Source organism: Globicephala melas, chromosome 10 (assembly GCF_963455315.2).
Source record: "Globicephala melas chromosome 10, mGloMel1.2, whole genome shotgun sequence".
In the NCBI taxonomy this organism is placed as follows: Eukaryota; Metazoa; Chordata; class Mammalia; order Artiodactyla; family Delphinidae; genus Globicephala; species Globicephala melas.
Genome location: NC_083323.1, coordinates 9857223 through 9870779, shown reverse-complemented (window position 1 = coordinate 9870779; position 13557 = coordinate 9857223). Strand labels below are relative to the sequence as shown.

General features: G+C 50.3%; 1 protein-coding gene across 4 annotated transcripts in view; it reads right to left on the bottom strand.

Moving 5' to 3' along the window:
- The window catches only part of TMEM184B (transmembrane protein 184B), a 47791-nt gene that overhangs the window by 26024 nt on the left and 8210 nt on the right, over positions 1 to 13557 (bottom strand). The window contains exon 2 of one of the 4 annotated variants that reach the window (XM_060306117.1): positions 6972 to 7134. The exons of the other annotated variants lie outside the window; for them this stretch is intronic. The gene's annotated coding sequence lies outside the window, so the exon portion shown is untranslated. The remainder of the gene's footprint in view (positions 1 to 6971; positions 7135 to 13557) is intronic. 4 annotated transcript variants of the gene reach the window in all.

Sequence of the window (13557 nt, the reverse complement as noted above, 5' to 3'; positions counted from 1 at the left end):
AGGCACGCCGTCCTGGGGCCACGGAGCCTCCTGGCAACAGAGGCCCTGGAAGACTAGCCTGCAATGGACCAGGGGACCAACCAACCACTGATGCAAACAGATGCAAAGGTGAGAGTCGAAAGAGCCCTGGCCGGGGCTCATGTCTCAGCTCCACCCCAACCAGCCGTGTGTCCGCACGGGCTCACTGGGCCCAGAGGGTCCCCACTGCCTGACCCAGAAAATGGCCAAACCCCCAAACCCAACCATCTCAGCCTGAACCCTGAGGTCAGCCCAGATGACCTCTCCCAGTGCCTTCCCAGTCTGAGCTGATATTCTCAGCCAAAACATTCTGACACCAACGGGAGGTTTCCCTGGGCCTTCTTGGGGTGCACCATGACCCCGCAATGAAGAAGAGGTTCTTTGCCCACCATCTCCCCACCCTTCTGCCCCCATCTGAGCCATGTCTGCTATTAGCTGTAAGTTATTACCCCAGGAGAGCCCTCTATATTGCTATTTTCCTATAAAAATAAATGATCTATAACACACCAACCAAGAGAAGAATCTAGATTAAAAACTCAAAACTGGAGACGTCATCTATATAAAGAAACTCAAAACTGGAGAAGGTGCCTATATAAAGACTGGTGGTGCTTTGAAAAAGAGACACAGTGACAAGTCTAAGAATAGCTCCTGTAAGTATGGTTGCAAAACTGAAAAGCAGTGCCAGAAATATTTCCAGAAAAAGAAGATTTGGGTTGTAAATCATCATCTTTGTCTGTCATCCCAAATTAAATGAACAAACACAAGGAAATGGGAGGGGGGGCTTCAGGAAGTACAAATACTCCCCAATCTTCTCCTTCTGAGCAAGGGCTGGGTGTGTCAAAGGCTGTTTTGTCCTCTACAAATGACAGTGTTGAGAAGGCCCTGTACAGACTCCCCAGAGGGGAGACGGCTGAGCTCTGACCCCACCCTAACCCGCACCACAGGTAACCCTCCAGGGCATCTATGTAGCTTGTGGGAGCTGATGAAGGCTCCGCCCCGTTTCTTGCTGGGACTCTGCTTCCTCACACTCAAGTGCCCTCCTTATGTAGGTCATATGGTTCCCAAGAAGCCCACTCAAGAGAGGGCAGGTGACTTGCCCCCAAATTAGACGCTGGACTTAAACCCAGGTCCTATAACACGTTTTAGGTGCCTACTGTCTACCAACCCGGGCCGTGGATGAGCTGCCCTCGGGCTCCAGAGCCCCCTTCCAGGACAGGGGTCACGGCCATCTCACCAGGGCCCTGACTTCTTCTTGCAGGAAGGGGAGGGAGGTACTTCCCAGGAGGGGAAGCCACAACCTGGGGGAGCACTCCGGCGGCCCGACCCACGCTGGCCATGTTTCGTACTGGGGGCCCTGTGATATACAAACCGTTTACTTCACTCTCGGGTGGCCCTCGCTGTTTGCAAACCATTTTCCCCAGCGTGATCTCATGCTTTCTCTCACAGCAATTCTGAAGTAAAGCAACACTATCTACATCTTAGAGATGAGAAAAATGATGTGAAACTGGGTTTTACAGCTTCCTGGGGTAGCACCAAATGACTTGAGGGTTTTCATAATCACCCCCCAAAATACTTCAGACAATGCTCTGACTTACAGATGCAGGGTCCCCGGCACCCAGAGAGGCAGGTGAAGGCAGCTCCTGGAAGGCTGTCTCCCAGAGCTCACCCTGTTCCCAGGACCCCAGGCAGCTCACGGCACTAGACCCCGCAAAGTTCACAGAGTGTGGGTGCTGGTGGCAGAGGATGTACACTGGGGTCCCATCCTTTCACACTCGGGACGGGCACCTACCCGGAAAGGATCTCTGCCTGCCTGGGTCCCACAGGTGAGCAGGACACTGGTCCGGTGGAGCCCCGGACCTGGGAGAAGTGGGAGTTTGCTCCCCAGGGAAAAGCCTCCCCCACCCCCCCGGCTGCCTTTCTTCAATGCGGCACACACATGCCAGAGGTGGGGATACACGGATGCAGCTCAGAACCCCAGATGCTCTGGCAGGTCCCCTGTATTTTCTTAATTGACTGAACGTTAAACTTCTGCCAGGGTCAGGCAGAGAGCCTGAGGGGAGACACTGGAGTCATCTTTCCAACAAACACATCCGGAGGCCTCTGGGTGCTGTGCTGGGCACGGAAGACCCGGCCTCGGCCTCAAGGACTCACGGCTCCTCTACACGCCTGCTCGATGCAACAGGGGTACCCAGAGGCCTTACTTACCCCACCGCACTGCACAAGGGTGAGTGCCGAGCACCCAGGGAACCCCGAGGAAGCACCAACTGCCTTGGCCAAGGCTGGGGAGAGGGGTGGGGTAGGCTCTGAAGTGGCAGGGACTTTGGGGCAGAGTCTCTATGGGGCATAACCGAGCTCCAGCTGTGAAGTCACCAAGCCGAGCTCCTGCCGGACTCCACCGCCTGCTGGCTTGACTTCATCTCTCAGAGCTTCAGCTGCTTCGTCTATAACATTTGAGGGTAACGACGTCATTGTCGGGGGAGTGTTCCGCTTTACACAAGCCCATTAGTAAATGGAGACAGAATGCGACCAAAAAAATGACCATTTTGCAACTCCTAACACAAATAATGGGCATAGATACAGATCATCAGCGGACGATGAAACCGCTAAGTGAGAGGCGGATGGGGAACCTGATAAGGGATGGAACAGGCAGCACCCTCCAAACCCACAGTCAAGGTCAACGTCACTAAAGAGGGGCAGCCAGAAGTGTTGAGCCCCCTAGTGAGGTGCACAGGCAGCACACAGCACCACCTAGGAAGGACCCTCACCCCAGAAGTGAACTGGAATCAAAACAAGTCGCTAGAACTAACCACCGGTATCCAGGAAATACAGAGGGTACCAAACAGATGATACCGCCAGGAAGTAGCAGTCAAAGCCAGACCACGGGACGGTCTATAGGACAAATGACCTGGTTTCTCCCAGGAGTTAGGGGCTTATAAACAAAGGTGGCTGAGGGGCTGTTATGGAACAAAGCCAAGGAGACATTACAACTAAATGCAATGTCTACTAGACCCTGTTGGGTCCTGGTGCGAACAAACCAATGATTGAAAGAAGACCTCTTTGAAATACACAGCACACAGGAATTCTTGCCGATTTTGTTAGGTGCATGGTGGGTATGTAAAAATAAAAGTCCTTATCAATGGAGGAAGAATAATCTTTTTAATAAATAGTGCTGGAACAACTGGATATCCAGAAGCAAAAAAGAAAAAGAACCTTAACCTAAACCCTATACCATATACAAAAATTAATTCAAAAACGCATCATGGATTTAAATGTAAAGTGTAAGGCTACAAAACTTTTAGAAGACCCAGGAGAAAATCTTTGAAACCTAGGGCTAGGCGAAGTGTTCTTAGACTTGACACCAAAAGCATGACCCTGTAAAAGGAAAAATTGACTGGACTTCACTAAAAGTAACAACTTTCATGCTGTGGCTCTGTGAAGAGGATGAAAAGACAAGCCACATAGTGGAAGAAAATATCTTCCAGCCACATACCCAACACACCAGCACCTAGAACACAGAGTATAGGAAGAATGCTCAAAGCTCAACAGTAAAAAAAGAAAACAAACCAAAAAAACCCCAAACAATCCAATCAGAAAATGCGCAAAAGACATGAACAGACATTTCACTCAAGAAGGATCGTGGCCAACACATAAATAGCTGTTCAACGTTAGCAATTAGGGAAATGCAAACTAAAACCACAATGAGATATCACTACCCACATATAAATACGAAACAGTGACATCAAATGCTGGTGAGGATGCAGAGAAACTGGTTCTCACATACGTTCCTGGTGGGAGTATAAAATGGCTGAGCGGCTCTGGAAGAGAGTTTAGCAGTTTCTTGTAAAACTAACATGCACCTACCATACAACCCAGTAATCACTTTTAGACATTTATCCTAGAGATATGATTGTAAATTCACCCAAAAACGTATACACAAATGTTCACAGCAGCTGTGTTTGTAATCCTCAAAACATGGAAACAGTCCAAACGTCCCTCAACGGGTGAAAGGTTAAACTCTGCTCTATCCAGACCATGGAATACTACCCAGCAACAAAAAGGAACAAACTATTGACACAGGCAACAGTCCAAACAGATCTCAGGGCACTATGTTTAGTGAAAATAGCCAATCTCAAAAGATCACATACTGCCCGATTCCGTTTATATAACATTCTCAAGATGAGAGATCTATAAAGATGGAAAACAGATTAGTGGTTGGCGGAGGCAGCAAGGAAAGTGGGCACACAGATACCCAGAGGGTAACACAGGGAGTTCCCTCCAGGCGGTGAGATACTTTGTATCTTGATAGTGGTGGCGGCTACAGGGGTCTACAGGAGACAAAACTGCATAGAACTACACACACATAAGAACAGTGAAAACTGAATAAGGTCTCTCGTCTAGTTAACAGTACTGTACTAATGTCCATGTCCTGGTTTTGATACTGTCCTACAGTAATTTGAGATGTCACCATTGGGGGGAAAAAAGGTACATGGGACTCTACATACTATTTTTGCCACTTCCTGTGAGCCTATAATTATTCAAAATTTAAAAGTTTTTAAAGGGTTCTTATTAAGAAGAGATGTACAATGAACTACTTAAGGGCAAAAAAGAACATGACATCTGGGTTTTTGCTCTTTGAAAAGGGGGAGAGGGACAGATGCAACAAGATTGCCAGATGTTGCTAACTGTTGCAGCTGAGTGACTGACGGGTAGAAATGCATTCTATCAAAACTATGCACTCTACTTGTGTTAGAAATTTTCCACAATAAAAAGCTTTAGACTGTAGAACAGTAGAATTTTCCACCAAATTTGTAAAGAGATGGGCAGTCACTCAGGAAATTGTATCAGAGATTTACTGGTTATCTTGTAGAAATGCAATCAGAAAGATTTCTCAAACCTAACAGCGGAGCGCAACACATCTTTTTTTTTTTTTTTGCAGTACGCAGGCCTCTCACTGCCGCGGCCTCTCCCATTGCGGAGCACAGGCTCCGGACGCGCAGGCTCAGCGGCCATGGCTCACGGGCCCAGCCGCTCCGCGGCATGTGGGATCTTCCCGGACCGGGGCACGAACCCGTGTCCCCTGCATCGGCAGGCTGACTCTCAACCACTGCGCCACCAGGGAAGCCCAACACATCTTTCTTTTACCAAAAAAAAAAGTTCCAATTCCCCATTTTTTCCTATGACCACTGGTTATCAGAGAGATGCTTCCCAGGGATGTTTCAAAAACATCTTAAGGCATATTTAATATGTCCCTTCACAGGAAAGGCATGTTATCACAATGAATGAGAAAGGAACTGCTCTTCGAAAGAAACCTCAGTTAGGGCAGAGCTTTCTGGAAAAGTATATGTGAAAATGCTTCTCCTGTTGTAGGATTTTATTACCAAAAAGAGTATGTCTGTAACTTACAAAAACGCTCATATCTGAGCTCCTAAAAGCCTACGTAACAGAATTTTCTAATCTGTTTAAAAATTTCCAAAGCATTTGAGTGGGTTTTGGACTCATGTGTTAAGAACTTTAAAATACCTTCCATTTAGTTCACAAGAACATCTGATTGGCATCAGGGAGGATGGAAATGTACTAGCCAAATTTCAACAAATCCTCTGCGTACACAGTGGATGGGATGGAAAAATGAGTAACCCGATTTAGAAAAAAAGCCAATGATGCATTTCCTCTGTGTGCAGCTACATGTCCTGGGCAGGGATCTTTTTCAGGGACGGCGGCCATTAAAACCAAGTATCTAAACAAACGGCTCTTTCCCAGAGCATCAGAGGACAGTTTCCAAAAATAAGTACATGAAGTCAAAAGGTTTTTGTACCACCAACAAAACTTTTTTTTTTTTAATTTTTAAAAATTATTACATCTTTAACTCATCCTTTGATTTCCATTTTTGGTGTAGGTTTTATGATATACAAAGTATAACTAACGTAATACAAGTATAGAATAACTTCATCACTCTCCATATATTGGGGGTGCATGCCCCCAAAGTTCTTCTACTCATAGGGATGTGTGGGTAGAGAAGGTCTAAAGAGTGGTGCTGTAAGCAGTGGAAAAAGCCAGTCGATGACATGGCTCTTAACTTTCTCTGCAATGTCTCTGCCTCTGCCCTCCCGCCGCCCTCAGTCCCAGGCTGAATCAGACCAAAAGCCCAGTCAAGGCCCAGTCCTGCCTCTCTCTCCCAGTGGCCCACCTACTGGCAAGGTGGCTCCACACCCAGGCCCTCACTCACCCGCCTCCCTTGCAATCCTAGGCTCTGAGTTGGGGAAACTGAGCTGGAATCTCAGCGCCACCACCCAGCCGGGACTGGATGTCTCCAAATTTGTTTCCTGGGTGCATTGTGCTATAACCAGGACCCTTGGGCCAAATGAGCTTAGGAATTCAGAGCTTTTCAGACTTTAGGAAGGATTACGGTGCTGTATATGGTGCTTAGGCAGTAACACCCCCCAGAGGGGTCTGGGTGGCACCCCAAAATCAAACACACAGTACTTCCACAGAGAAAGGTGAGATATTTTTAAAGACCCTAATTAGTCTCGCATCAATTCAGGTCAGAATTTTGCCACGAAATTAGCTTGCTGCAGACTTAGGAAGAACCCCTGGGATTTCGAGCGCTCTGGATTCCAGAAAGGTGGAGAAGGGACTTGGGCGTGGCCCATCCTCCAGAGCTCCGGGGAGGCAGATGCTCAAGGAAGCAGGAATCCAGTGTGGTTTATTTTTTCACTTATTTTCAAACATGACCCCATCCCGCCTCCTGACCTGAAATCCTTTGAGAACATGTGAGGCTCTGAAGGTGGGATGCAGTCCTGACTCCTCTGCAGAGCCCAGGGTCCTGCCAGCTGGGTCCCAGCCTCCCTCCCTAAGTGCTGGCAATACCGGGTCCCTCCACATGTAGCTCTGGCCCCTGTGCCAACGCACCCTCCCCTCTGCCCTGGTCCTCGTGGCGGGTGACAACTTTCACTCACAGGTCATCCTCAACGTCACGGCCTCACCGAGGGCCGGCCCACTCACTCCCGCCCAGCCGCACCGTGCTCGCTCCGTGAGGTTTGTTCTGACAGTGTTCCTGTCTCCCCACACCTGAGTCAATTCTCTGTAGGCCTGGCACAGTGCCAGACACACAGCAGGGACCTGGAAGAGAAGAATCAATCAGATGACTGATGAATGTCCGGCATTAAGCCACGTGCTGCATGCTGCCGGCTCTCCGTCACTTGGTCCCCTCCCCACCATCCAGAGCTCAGCTAAGGACCTGGACCTTTGGCTGGAGGGAGGGATGGGCTGGGTGAGGGCAAAGGATGGAGGCTGAGTCACACCATCTCACACACATCTTCCATCGTGGAGAGCCACACCAACGAGGGCAAAGAACTTGTCCTACGTGCCTCCGTCAGGACACAGCCCAGTCCACCTGGTGCGAGCAACAGGAAGGTGAGAATCTGCCAAGGTAGACACATTTGTACCAGCTGGCACGATCTAGCAATGTCCTGCCAGAATAAGGAAGCTCCCAGTCAAACAGGGCTAGGAGTCTCCTGGCAGGAACACTGATCAAGGAACCTCTGAAGGGTGACCACTCATCCCTGTCTTCTCCCCAACCAGCCTGCAAGCTTGTGGAGGTCAGAGGTCATGTCTTATGTGTAGCTCTGATCCCCGGCACCTACCTCAGAGCCTGGATATGGTTAGCACTCAACAGGCTTTGGCTGGATAAGGGGGCAAGCGAATGAATGTTTGGGCTTTGCAGTTCCTTCCAACTCTAAAACTCCTTGACACCCTCCACCATCCTTGTACCAAGTCCCAGGAATGGCATGTTATCCTGCTCCCCCCTCACACCCCCAGATCTTTATTCCCACCTGCCTTTGTAGCTATCCCCTTCTACGGCCTATTACAGTTTGCACGTGGCATGTCTTCCCTGGTATTGACCATAATTGTGATTAGATGTGTTCCCTTAACATCCTGTAAGTGGGGCTCCATGAGGGCAGGGACCAAGTACTGTGATGAAAAAGTATTTGCTGAATGACTGCTTTGGGGATATGTTGACAGACACTCGGCCAGGGGTGTACCCAGAGCAGGCCTGTGGCACTCTACAGTTGACAAAGTGCTCCTGACAGCCGTGTGGAGTAGGTTTTATTGCAGTCAGAACATCCTGGCAGGGGTATCAAGGTCCCCAGAGAGGGCCTTGGGGAGCACCAAGCCGCAAGGTTGGACAGAGTGCACCTTGTGGGTGCAGAAAGCCAGGCTTCAGGGGATCAAGGGAACAGGGTCGGGCAGACCCTGGCTGCAGCCACACTTAGCTCCGAGGGAGCCGTAGGGAAGAAACAAGTCACTATAAGGAAAGCACTGCGAACAGGGCCCGGCACCGTACGACGTGACCTGTGATGATTCACTCCCGTTTCAATCATTGCATCCTTCAGCCAGGCTGAGCGAGCACACTCCCAATGGTCTCTGAGACCCGGGCCAGTCCTGTCTCTGGTAGTTGGCTCTTTTTTTTAAATCTTCTGAGGTCATAGTTTCATTCATCAGTTTCAGATTCAAAGCCTTTTGAGCTGCACCCATGAAGTGCTCGCTCGGGCAGTTGCTACACACCCACGGGCCAAACTGGGCTGGCAACACGCTCGCACGCACATCTCCAGAATACGGAATACGAACGCAGCCTGGGAGGGGTTTCGGTTCTTTTATTTAAGATACACGGAGGAATCTCCACCTTCGCAGAGCTCACTAGCAGCACTTGACCTGAGCACGGTTAATCTGAACTGGCCACTGCTCTCACTTCAGTTGCCTGGGGATGACGGGCCCTCTGGTCTCTGGGGGCTGTTTGTTCTGTGGACTTCTGGGTGGCTGTCTTTTGGGGGAGGCTGACCCACATCAGAGCAGGTCAGCAACCCACAGCCTGGCCCTTCTCCAGAGGAGATTAGAGGGAAAGCGTAGCCAAGGGCTGGGCGGTGCTGCCTGGTTAGGCTTTGGAAAAAGGATCACATGCCCTCACGAGGGGGCAGGGTCCCATCTCTCAGTTCCACGCCCCTTCGATCAACACGGACAAGCTGAGGCCACGCTAGTGGTTCCACATCTGTCCCTGTTCTCCTGCGGTCAAGTTCCCACGAATCTCTCAACAGGAAAGAAAAACCATCCAATCATGTATCTGTCCTTCACTTGGTGTTGGGGGCAGGGGGGGTAGGTGCAGAAATAAAAGAGAACAACAAAGTAATCCAAAATCCTTCAGCAAACACTTACTTAATTCAGCCTTGTAATTAAGTCTTTTTTTTTTTTTTTCAACACATACCAGGCCAAATTTTGATCTTTACGGTTTTCTCTCAAACTGAGAACGGATGGGCCAGTGCTCGGTCTCTCTAGCTAGACTCTGTGTCCCTCTAATGAGACCACCTTTTCATCCAGCTAAACCCCACCCAGCCCTAAGCAAACGGGTCCCCTTTGGATGCGGAACCCTCAACAGTCCCGCTAGCCCTTGGGTGCAGGCTGTCTAAACTGAGATCCCTGAACCTGCCCTGACCCCTGGGACCCCTTTGGTAAGAAGCCCAGCTCCAAGGACAGAAATAGAGACACAGATGTAGAGAACAAATATATGGACACCAAGGGGGGAAGTGGCGGGGTGGTGGGGGTGGTAGGGGTGGTGGGATGAATTGGGAGATTGGGATTGACATGTATACACTGATGCGTATAAAATGGATAACTAATAAGAGCCTGCTGTATAAAAAAATAAATAAAATAAAACTCAAAAAAAGCAGCCCAGCTCCACCCCAGTGAGAAATCCTAGCCTGAACTTCATCCATGCCAACGTGTACTAAGTTGGGCGAGTCAGCGTTCCACCCCAGGTGCACACCCCACAGGAGTCCATGTGCGCCACACAGACAAGAACAAGAAACTTCACTGCAGGCCTGTTTATAACAGAAAAAGCCTGGACACAACCCAAATGCCTATCCTCAGAATGAACAGGGATGGCTGAACCTTGAACAACAATGGGTCAGGGGCGCCGGCCCTCAAACATCCACGTATAACTTAGAGTCCAGCCCTTTGTATCCGTGGTTCCACACCCTCGGATTCAACCAACTGTGGATCACGTAGCACGGTATGTATTTATTGAAAAAAAGCCATGTGTAAGTGGACCCACACAGTTCAAAGCCATGCTGGTCAAGGGTCAACTGTATATTTAAACAGCGTGAACTTCCGTGGCACAGTGAGCAAGGACTGCTCTACACAACCTGGGTGACTCACTACAGGTTTTCCTGTATGAGACTCTATTTGCAAAAAGGTCAAAAACAGTCAGTAGTGACGAGGTGTGAACAGTGGTTACCTCAGAGGTTCACGACCTGGATGGAGGAGGCCCCAGGGAGCCCCCAGGGAGAGGCTGGGAATGTTCCACAGCTTGATCTGGACAGTGGTTTACACGGGTATTTACAGAGGTAAAAATCCATCGCACTGTGCGTCTAGTTGTATACTTTATTGGAGTCGGTTAATAAACATACACTTTCAAGCACCCTCTATGTGCTAAGTCCAAAGCGTATCTCCGGCAAGACTCTAACTGCTTAAGAGCTTACAGTCCAGTGGGGAAGAAAATACACTCAAATAACAATATAAGATTGCCCGTGGCCAGTGGGGCAGTTAATAAGAGTGGGCCAAGGGATCAGTATTACTCATGAGTCAGGGGAAGTGGTAGAATAAGCTGATCAAAGGCAGGCATTTTGGAGGCAGCCAGACCTGTGTCCAAATCTTATTTCTAACTGTGTGACCTGGACGAGATGTTTGCTCTGCTTCTTCATGCTACGGGGGAACCACAGTTGAACCACAGCACTTCATGGGTCCTTGTGAGGATGAGGGAAAGAATGTACACAAAGCCCTGGGGCATACGACTTGTTATTCCTGTTGCAGGGGGGGCCTGCCCTGTGCCAGGCACCACCGTCCACAGATGTGAAACGGGCCCCGCCCCCCATGGCTCCCGATCCCACCACGAAGAGAGCAGCCACCATTCACCCACTCGGCAAACATCTAACAAAACAGGGGCTGTGATGTGGACTTTGCCCTAAAGGAGCCCACAGCCAGTGGGGAATCAAGATACCCAGGACACAATGTAAAAGGCTTAAGTGCCAATGGAGAGGAACAGATAAAGAAGCAGGGGAGGTCTGAGCTGGGCCTTGAGAGGCAGAGAGGATTTGGGCACGTGGAGACTGCTAGAGAGGGAAAGGCAAGCAGGCAGAGGGAACAGGATGAGCAAAGGCACGGAGGCGGGAAGGCGAGGAGGCACGTGGAGAAAAGAGCGACCAGTCAAGGGTGGCTCAACAACAGGGGACCCAGTAAACAGGGCCTGGGACAGGGTCTTTATTTATGTGTCAGTGGGGAAGCCCCTGAAGGTTTCAGAGGAAATAAGCATATCAGAGCAGGGATTTAGATGACAAGCAAGACAACAGGGAGGTGGTTACATTTCTCCAGGGCTGGGGCCACGGGTCAGATTTCCCGAGATACACCTGGTCCCCTTCCTGAGACCCAAGCTTGCATTCTTGATTAGCTGATGGTCAGGGGCCTGAATGAGGATGGCTGGTCCTTGAGGGGGTAGCCTTGACCTTCCTGCACTGGGCAAGAGGGTGAGGATACATTTCTTATGGTTCTTGTTTATTTAATTGTATTCAGTTTAACTTTTTGAAAAAGTCACATATTCACATGAATCGGCACTCAAAGCGTACGAAGGGTCTCCAGTGAACAGTCTCCCGGCACCAGCCACCACCCCAGAGACACTGCAGTCACCGACTTCGTGTGAATCCCCAGAGACCCTGAGCACATACATAAGCAAATGCACTTTCTGTTTGCCTTCACTTTCACGCAGATGGAAGCACACCAGACACACGTCCTGTACCCGCTACCTTCACAGCAATCTATCTTGGTGACTGTTCTGTACCCGTGCATGGAGTCTCCATCTTATTTTTTATGGCTGCACAGTTGTCCATGGTTTGGATGGACCATAATTTGTCCCTGGCCCCTGCTGATGGACTTTCAGGTTGCTTCCAACCTTTTGCTATTAAAAATGAGGCAGCCATGACTAACCTTGCACACGTGGTAACTCATCTGTAGGATAAATTCCTAGAAGTGCAACTGCTGGGTGAAAGCCTTCAAGGATCTGTAATTTTGAAAATGTTGCTAGAGAGGCAGGATACATCTTAATTGCTCATCCAAAAAATAAGCCTAATTATTGGGGAAAATACTGACAACATGTAGTTCCAAGGATGCCCAGATGAAGACACAGTAGACACAGAGAGAGCACTAGGTCGGGAGATGGCTCTGGACCCAAATCAGCCCCAACTCGCCCAGGGTCCTGGTCCATGGACTCGCATTTCCTCACCTGTGAGTGAAGGGCCAGACCCGCTCAGCCCCTCGGCCGTCCCCAGAACGGACAGGCTCTGGTGCCCTGGTCCCAGGTCAGGGGGAAGTGTGGGAGATGACTGGAGTCACCTCGACACCTGACCCTAATTGGTCTCCCTGGGCAAAGGCGCCATGGGAAGAGCAGGCAGGCCACGGAGCGTGCACCAGAAGCAGGTCTGGAGGGGACAGGTGGGAGTGCAGAGCCCGAGACGGCGGGGTGCTTCCAGTCTAGCTATCCTGAACGAGTGACAAGCACCTCTGGCCACTTCCCATGCGTGAGCTGTAGGGACACCACAGCCATGCGAGACACACTCAGGCTCCACGACATTTACTGCTGTGTCCATCACGGACCTGTTAGGTAACAGCCATGGCCACCTAAACCTCACTCATCAAGCGGTGGCTGGCAGAGGATGGAGGAGGGCCTCTGGATACCTAGTGTCCTCCCTGTGAGTGAGGACAGCTGGGTAAATGCAGCGGGCAGGGCAGGGCTTCCTCCCACCCGCACGAATCTGGCTCAACTACTGAGAACTGCAAATGGAAGAAATGGTCTTCCGCCCCCAACCAAGCGGGAGACACCTCTTGGCAAAGCAAAGCCAGCATTTGAGAGGCAGAACCCTCGCCAGCCTTCCCGTTTCCCAGCCCGTGCTCTGCTCCAACAGACTGGACAGCCAGGAACGCCTGTAAATCGAATCATACTTAAATGCACCGAGGTTATATCGCCATTAACATTTTTCTAACCACTGCCCAGGGCATCAAGCTTTCTTTGTAAAGCAAGTATGTACTGTTTTGCTAAATCTAGATTTTCACAGGCCTTATTTGTTTAAAACCTACCGACAAACATGTAGAGATGTACTTCTGTTCCAGGAGGTGAGGCCTTGACGCCAACTGCTCTGGGAGAGCTCCCTCCCTCCACTCCTCCACTCACCTGCCAGTACCTGTGCTCCAGGTGGTCCTGCTACCTGGAAAGCCCTCCCCTGCTTCTCCACCTGCCCACCTCCACTGTCCATCAGAGCCCCCAGCTCAACTGCCCTTCCCCCAGGGAGCCTGGGCCCCCCGCACACCAGCAGGCAGAGCAGACTGCTGTCTCCTGGGGCCCCCACAGCTTTGACCGGATCCTCTATGAACGCTCTTTCCAAGTCTAAGCAGCAGTTCCACCTGCTGGCCTTCCCAGTGGGAATACAGGCTCTCTGGGGGCCA